The 8,712-nt window shown below is 40.6% G+C and overlaps 1 non-coding gene across 1 annotated transcript; it reads right to left on the reverse strand.

Annotated features, from left to right (window-relative positions):
* Positions 1–842: 842 nt before the first annotated feature.
* Positions 843–915, reverse strand: TRNAG-UCC (transfer RNA glycine (anticodon UCC)). The gene has a single exon. It is a non-coding gene; the product is annotated as a tRNA-Gly (tRNA).
* Positions 916–8,712: the final 7,797 nt, after the last annotated feature.

An 8,712-nucleotide genomic window follows, 5' to 3' on the forward strand; every position in this document is an offset into this window, starting at 1 on the left:
TAAAGTTTACCCCATGCCTAAAAGGATGAGCCCAATTTTTCCACTCACATGTTCCTATCAGTAAAAATAAAACCATTGGTGTGGTCTTTCCTGGGCTTCCCAGGTGACTCAGTGGTAAAGAATCCATCTGCCAATGCAGGGGACAAAGGTTCAATTTCTGGGTCAGGAAGAGCCCCTGGAAATGGCAACCCACTCCAGTATTCTTGCCTGGAAAATTCCATGGACAGAGGAGCCTGGTGGGCTACGGTCCACGGGGTTGCAGAGTCAGACATGACTGAGTGATGAGCACGCACATACACACGGGCTTCCCTGGTGGCTCAGTGGTAAAGAATCTGCCCGACAATGCAGGAGAGAAGGGCTCGCTCCCTGATCTGGAAAGATCCTGCATGCCTCTGAGCAGCTAAGCCTGTGTCCCACAACTACTGAGCCTGTGTCTAGAGCCCATGCTCTGCAACGTGAGAAGCCTGTGCACGGCACCTAGAGAGTGACCCCTGCCTGCCACAACTAGAGAAAAGCCTGAGCAGCAGTGAAGACCCAGCACAGCTGAAAACAAGTAAAGTAATTAATTAAAAAATTGGTACATGCTCATGTATAAATATACGTATTTATATTTTGTACTCTATAAAACATACCTGGAGATAGAAATGAAAAGAATGAGATAAAATGAGGATCAACAAAATTTCTAATCATTTCCTCTACTCTAATGGACTATCCTGTGCCCTTCTTGGGGAGCAGGACCCTGGTTTACTACTCAATGTAGAAGTTTCTTTTCATTTCTTCTTTTTTTTTTTTTAAGTATTTTTATTTATTTAGGTTGCACCATGCAGCATGTGGGATCTTAGTTCCCAGACCAGGGATCGAACCTGGGCCCCCTGCAGTGGAAGCACAGAATCTTAACCACTGAACCACCAGGGAAGTCCCTCTTTTCATTTCTTTTTAATATTTGTTTATTTGGCTGCAACAGGTCTTAGTTTTGCTGCACAGGTTCTTGCTTGTGGCGAGCTTGCAGGCTCTAGAGCTGCAGGCTTAACAGTTGCAGCTGGCAGGCTTAGTTGCCCCTTAGCATATGGGATCTTAATTCCCCAACCAGGGACAGAACTTGTGTCCCCTGCTCTGCAAGATGAATTCTTTACCACTTAACAGAGAAGTCCCTCAGGATAGTTTCTTGATGTGCATTGGATCTCCACAAGTAGATGTACATTCGTTTAGGCTAAACACTATCTCTTTCTTAATGTTGCGTGGTACAGGGCTGAACAGATGAAAATAGTAATTACTGTCCAAGAGTCAAAAGCTCTTATTCTGGTGGACACACAGTGGGGCACCGGTGTGGAGGGTCTCCAACGGGAAGGAGGGATAGGTCCCATGGCCTCTCTATGGTCAGAGGAAATATTTCTTGTATTAGTCAAGATTCAGCTAGGAAAGTAGAGCCACTGTATTTGGGAAGAAGAAATTTATTGTAAGGATGAGGCCTTACACAACTGGGGAAGGAGCTAGGGATGTAAAAGTCCGAAAAGGATTGTTGGAGGACAAGACAACAGTTGTTAAGCAGCCTGGCTGGGCTGAATGAGTCAGAGCTTGCAAGGGAGTCTGGAAGCCAAGTGCCTCTAGCTGCTGGAGTAAGACCGGGTGGAGCACTGATGCAGAAGTCAGATTCTCTGTGGCCTCTGTGAGTTCACGTGAAGCATCTGATTGTAGGCCTGAGGCTGCTCTTGGTCAGCGGGGCTGGCGGTCAGGAGGGAGTACTGGCTACACAATGAGGAAGAGCAAAGGACAAGAGCGAGGTGCTGGAATCTACTGGCACCTTTGTGTCTATCTCTCACAGCCTTTGACCTACAGTGATCTCAGAGCATGGTGGCTTCACTTCTGCCTCCCAAAGCTCATGCAGATTCACTTTTGCCTTACCCAAACCCAGAATCACACAGGGAAAGGCATTATGAGAAACATAGCTTTCTGCCCAAGTTTAACACAGAACAGTCCAGCACATCCCTGAAACTGATTCTCTGGGTTCTGCATCTGCATTCATGAAAAGAAGCATCATGATTATTGATTTGTCTTCTCAAATACCTCAGTGGAGAAGGAAGGGAAGGACCTGGGGAAGTGAATGCAAATACTTTGTGTTTGTCATATCAGTCGTATTCGACTCTTTGTGACCACATGGACTGTAGCCTACCAGGTTCTTCCGTTCATGGAATTTCCCGGGCAAGAATACTGTGTTGCCATTTCCTTCTCCAGGGCATCTTCCCAACCCAGCAATGGAATCTGAGTCTCCTGCATTTCCTACATTGGCAGGTGGTGGATTCTTTACCACTGTGCTGCCACCTGGGAAGGCTGAATGCAAATGTTTTTTTAGTCACTGGAAAGGTGGAGCATCTTCTGAAAGTTAACACTTTAAAATATGTGTCTGTCAGTGAGAGACTGAGCCTCAAACTACAATGAAACCACAAAATCTGCTACCTAGTAAGGCCTGGGGAGCATTTTTTTGGCTTCTGTCTGTGATATTTTAAACTTAGCTGGCTCCAATGTGAAAGGCAGAAGGAACTCCTTTGAATTTACCTTCTTCTCCTTGTCCCTGATTACTCTGTGCGTCAAGCACTGAAGATCAGGGAAATAAAGCAAAGATGAGAGAAGGTGAGGTGGCTAGTCTGCATCCTGGATAATTGCAAAAAGTGATTTTATTTAGCTAAACAAGCATCTATATCACATTAAATTGTATGCCAGGCATAGGTCTAAGCACATTACAAAGAGTAACTAACTCAATTGTCATATCAATTCTGTAAGATCTTTCTATTATTAACCTTCCTTACAGACAAGGTTGTTGTTGACACCTGGTGGGCTACAATCCATGGGGCCACAAAAGAGTCAGACACAATTTAGTGACTAAACAACAGCAACAACACAGATAAGGTAAGAGGCTTAGAGAGGTTAGGTAAATTGTTCAAGATCACACAGTTGGAATTCACGTCATGCTTAATTGTAGCTTTATGTGTAAAGGGTTAAAAAATTATCCACTGAAATCAAAAGCTGTAGAAAGTGATTAGTTATTTTTGTTATCACTTGTAAAAACTATCCAAAATTTGTAGTATTAGCTGTCATTTAAAGAGTGACCTTTTTTTTTTTTTAATTTTCCTTAAAGAAAGCACTTTATTTTCCATTTAAACAACTTGGTCATGGTACATTATTTTACATGAATGGCAGTCATTTTTTAAATCTTCATTTAAAAGCCCTTGTGTCTGAGTCTGAGGTGATAAGAGGATATGAATACAAGTATAAAAACAGTGCAAAACGTTTAGCCCACAGCCTCCAGATTTGGCTTCAGAAATCCCCTCTAACGTTGCTGAGTTAGTTACATTAAATATGAAATATAATATTAAATAAATTTTCCTGGGCTTCCTCTAGTCTAACATCAGACCCAGAAATGCAATCAAATGAAAAGGCTCAGAAGCCCTAACAACTCAAACCGTCAAAATCATGCAGACTATAGGATCACAACAGGATGAGTTTGTGAGTTCTGTAACATAGCATCTTGTCAGTGGCACCATCTGAAGAAACAGTGGATTTTAGTTGCATCCATAACTAGAATAGACTAGCTGTGGTTTTAAAGCTTTGCTCTTAAAAGTATGATTTTTCTAGAAGTAAAAGATGCTATCAGGAAGGTTAGAGTTGTGACAAGTCACAGGCCTGGTGACCTTTTTTTAAAAAAAAAAATTTATTATTGGAGCATAATTGCTTTACAATGTTGTGTTAGTTTCTGCTGTACACAATGTGAATCAGCTATGTGAATACATATATCCTCTCCCTCTTGAGTCTCCCTCCCACCCTGCCTCCCAAAAGAGTGACTTTCTTAGGGACCAGGCAGAGTTCTTTATTTCATAAAACTTCATTTAATACTCACTACTGCCCTGCGAGGTATGTATTATGATTCTACTTTGTACTTGGAGAAATCAGAGAAGTGATTTGTGTGAGAGCACATAGTTGAAAGGAGATCCAAGATTCTAAATTTACTTCAAAGAAGCTAAGAGGAGACTAAGATCCATCACCCAGAGTCCAAACCCTATAAGTCATTCAGCTCCTGGCAACTAGAAGCTAAGTCAGGCTCCCAAGCCAGAATTCTCAAGCAGTGTGTAAAGTAACTGGGGGCTGGAGAATCAGCTGGTGATTTAGTGAACCTGTATTTTCTGAAGGCAAATGATCATTTCTGGAGTCTAGGACAAGGCACCCCATTTTTTTTCCATCTCTCTCTTGGCCCTATGATTTGTCTCTGCCCCTTCTTAGTTTCTGCCCTCCACTGGGTTTTCTCATCCCTGGATCTTTGAGGGACAAAGGACAGAGATGCAAATCTTTGCCTCTCCTTTCCTTTCTCTAAACATATAAATCCTTTTGCAGGCTTTCCCCCCCTTGATAATCACTTTACAAAATTACAAGAATTTTGAAGACCTTGAAATTCTGATCTTTTTTTGAAATATAAGTGGACCACAACTGCACCATCCGTTAAGCTTTTTCTGGCTCATCTCTGAAGTTTTTCAGGGCCTCAAAGTCCCCCAGTTGCCACTCTCTCCAGAAGGAAGCCCTATTCCTCATTTTCCTTATTTTGCTTGCAAATTCAGAATGAAAAAGTGTTCTTCTCTCTTTTTTTAAATTACATGTCTCTTTGAAGAGTTTATTAAAAAAATTAAACATAATTTTGGGTAATAAAAGAATGTTTGGGCTTCCCTGATGGCTCCCATGGTAAAGCGGTAAAGCGTCTGCCCGAAATGCGGGAGACCCGGGTTCGATTCCTGGGTCAGGAAAGTCCCCTGGAGAAGGAAAAGGCAATCCATTCCAGCACTCTTGCTTGGAAAATCCCATGGATGGAGGATCCTGAGCGACTTCACTTCACTTCAAAGGATGTTTATTCTTTAACCTATTCTATGGGTTTTATAGGATAATTTCTAGTCATTGTTCTTTTACTTTTAAAACAATGTTTCTCCTAGCTTTCTACTGCTACTGGTATAAGCTCTTCCTATCATCCCCTCTGTCTCATCTCCATCTGCCAGTTTTGATTTCGGGCCAACTCTAGACATATAGTAACTGCCAATTCACCTGGTAAGATCATGCCCTCAGTATAGAAACACAGTAGATATTAGTCTGACATGCATGTTCTTTTGGCTTCAATGGCTAAGGATGTGTTTTTTGATAAGAAAGAATCAATTCTGCACTTAAAATGTGGGTCTAGTGTGTGATCTTTACGAAGTAAGGAAATGTAAATTATTTGTCAGAGTGATTTTCACTAGGAATGCACTCATTCTGATTAGCATCTATCTAACTATCATTTAATTAACTTTTTTTTCAACCATTCAGCCTGGGTTGCTTATTACTTGTTATTTTCTAGGCACTGTGCTAGATACCAGTGTTATGAAATAAATGACACCATCCTTTAAGCACAAAATTTCTAATTCTATTCCTGAAACTTTTACTAGTGACTGCTGACTTTGGGAAAGCATTAGTGGATTTCAACTGCCCCAGGATAAGCTGAGGGGCTTGCACTACGTGATTTTAGGTTTAAAACCTCTGAAATGAGAGGCTACAGGAGATGTGACTTCTTGTTCTAATTCAGTTGTTAGGTTGCTCAGCATCCTTGCACCTATTATTTAGTCTCTGGATTTCAGTCCTCTATAACATAAATGGAAGGTATTAGAGGAGATTTGGAAACGTGTATTCCGAGGAACTTTGTTAACAGAACTTTGTAGAAAGAAGGGTTCTGTGTTCAAGAAGGTTTAGGAAACTCTGGAGTCAGAAAGTTTCTTTGCTCCAGGACTGCTCAGAAATTTTACTATAGCAATTTTGCTTATGACTCTCTAAGCAGGTGATAGCAAATGTGTTTCCCAAATTTACTGACGGTAGGATTCTTTTTCCCCAGAAGCATCTTTGTAGTACTAATAAATTCAAAATACATTTGAAAAATAAATGACTGTATACTTTCTACTGCCCCTTTGTTGCAGCAATGCTATTTTTGGATCAATTTCATGTCACCTATCTGTTAGTTTATATTCCAGCATAGCTGTGCTGTGTGCATGCGGCCAGACTTCGTTTTTTTCTTCAAGTTGTGTTTACAATTCTCTTGGTGCACAGGCAATCATATCACCAACCCTGAATACATGGCCTGCAAAATCATACATCTCATTAACAGTTTGGTCAGTAGTGTCCAAAACAGTGTTTTTTTAGGGAAAAGTTCCTAAGAGTAGCATAGAGGAGGCTCCTTGGAGGAAGGATGAGATAAATGAACATGAGAAATAATAGCATTAGTTGGGCTGATTTCCATGAAAACTCGAAGAATTGTATTCGACATTTTGATGACTAAACACAGTCTTTCCTGTCATAGGAGTGCTATTCCTGACCAAGACTGTTAAGAATCAGAGTAATAGAGCTGAGTGGCTCCATGCAAAAGTCTGTGTTCAACATCTGTCATGTTGCAGATCATTAATGTTCAATTGAATTCTATTGTCTTCATGTTACTCAGCTTCATTTCATTGTCATTGCTTCAGCTGGGGATTAATTAACTATTTATGGGAAGATAAGACTTGGAGTCAGGGCAGTCACAATGGGGTTTTAGTCTCAAGCAATGGTAAGAGAAGACACAGTTAAAAGACTCCTGATTTGTGGGAACTTGTTAATAATTTGATTAAACAAAAATAAATGAGAATAATGCCAATATAATCCATATCTCAAAAGGAGAAAGAACATACTTGGTCTTCCTAAAGAATTCAGAAATGATTCTGGCTTGAATCTATTTGGAACTGGTTTATTTGCCACTTGACTCTTCTTAAGAGCTAGAAAGAAGCTGAGATAAGAGAATCAAGTTAGCAGTTTCTCTACAAATCAGCTCCTCATTAGCAAGAGTGGAACTCATGTTTCATTATTGTTTCTGAGGACAGCTGATACAACTGAAACAGGGAAGTAGTATGAGATACTTACAACTTTAGGAGGTGGGGGGAGAAGTCTTCCATTAGGAATTATTTTTTAAAACCTCACAAATCAGATTCCCTGGAGTTCCAGTGGTTAAGACTCTGCGCTTCCACTGCAGGGGGCATGGGTTTGATCCCTGGTCCATCCCTGGTTGGGGAACTAAGATCCAACATGCCACATGGCATGGGCAAAAAAAAAAAACCAAAACAAAACTTCACAAACTACTTAGATGTTTCCATTTTGCACATGTATGTGCATCATGATTAGTTTTATTAGATTTAAAAGTGAAATGAAATAATTATCATCTCAATATACATCCCCCAAATGTTTATAAACCTGTGTTGGGGGAATGTGGTATAAATTCTGAATTTGCCTAAGTATCCAAACTCATGCAATCCAATTATACAGTAAAATAATATACATTTTTACATATATGTTAATCTGTTTTTTAAACCATTTTTGATTGAAGTATAGTTAATTTATAATGTGTTAGTTTTAGGTGTAAAGCAAAGTAATTCAGTTCATATATATTTGTATATATACATTCTTTTTCAGATTCTTTTCCACTTAGATTATTGTAAGTTCCCTGTGCTATACAGTAGGTCCTTGTTATTTGTCTGTTTTATATACAGTGGTGTGTATATGTTAATTCCAAACTCCTAACTTATCACCCTCCCCATCCCCTTTGGTAACCACAAGTTTGTTTTCTGTGTCTGTGAGCACATCAATATCTTTTGATATGCTATACTAAATTATTCTTCAGAAGACAGCCAAATTATTTGTGCAGTAAAATTCCATGTCTGAAATAATGTTATGACCTGCTGGTTTGTCCCAACTTAGTTAATAACTAAAATAAAATGAGAATATATTCAGTCAGCATTGTGAAAAATTGCCACACATCTTGACAAAGCAAAATTTTCTATCACTGAACGTCTATATATATATTACAATTCCAAGACCAACATATTCACACAAGACCAACATAATCACAAAAGTGATTTCTAATCATTTAAAAACCATGGTTCAATTTTTGATCTGTAAGCTGCACACTGATATGGGAAAAGATGAACCAAATTCTCCCCCACCCCCACCCTGTTATTCTTTTGGGGACAGCCCGGCCACTCCAGATGGTGTGTTAGTTAATGCTGGACATAGCTTTGGAGAAACTTCCAACAGACGAAGCGGGTGATGTCAGGATTTTGCTGTGCGTCGTCCCCCTTCCCCCCTGCGGTTCCCAGGGTAGGAAGGTGCTGAGATGGAAGCCGAGGGACGCCCGCCCACCTGCCACCACCTGTTCCCTCCTTCAGCCCTCTGCTATAAATTCTCCTCCTTCAAAGACTGATCCAGCACTCTCCCACAGCCACTGCGGAAGAAGCGCTCCTTTCCTATCTGAGCTTCGGAAAAGATTTTGTCTTCCAGAAGTCTCCGGTTTTCCCAGAGAACTGAAAAGACCTTTCTCGAACCAGCCACACCAATTCTGCTGCAGGAAAGTTCCCTTCTCTTTTGCAACTTAACATTGGGAAAATGACTTTCTCTTTTACCTCTCAATTTCCTCTAAATTTTGGCAAGTGAAGAGACATCTATCTGGTTATCCAATAGGACACAAGGCGGAACCCCGCACTCCCCACTGTAAACTTCCATTACACGTAGTTGCTTTGTGCATGACTTATTTGCTAGGAAGAGCCAAATTGCAGAGCGGGTTCATACATCAGCCACGCACAAGTCGTGAAAGGACCCGAGAGTTCGGCGCCTCCCTCCTGCCGGCGGGGA

Source organism: Budorcas taxicolor, chromosome 5 (assembly GCF_023091745.1).
Source record: "Budorcas taxicolor isolate Tak-1 chromosome 5, Takin1.1, whole genome shotgun sequence".
NCBI lineage: Eukaryota > Metazoa > Chordata > Mammalia > Artiodactyla > Bovidae > Budorcas > Budorcas taxicolor.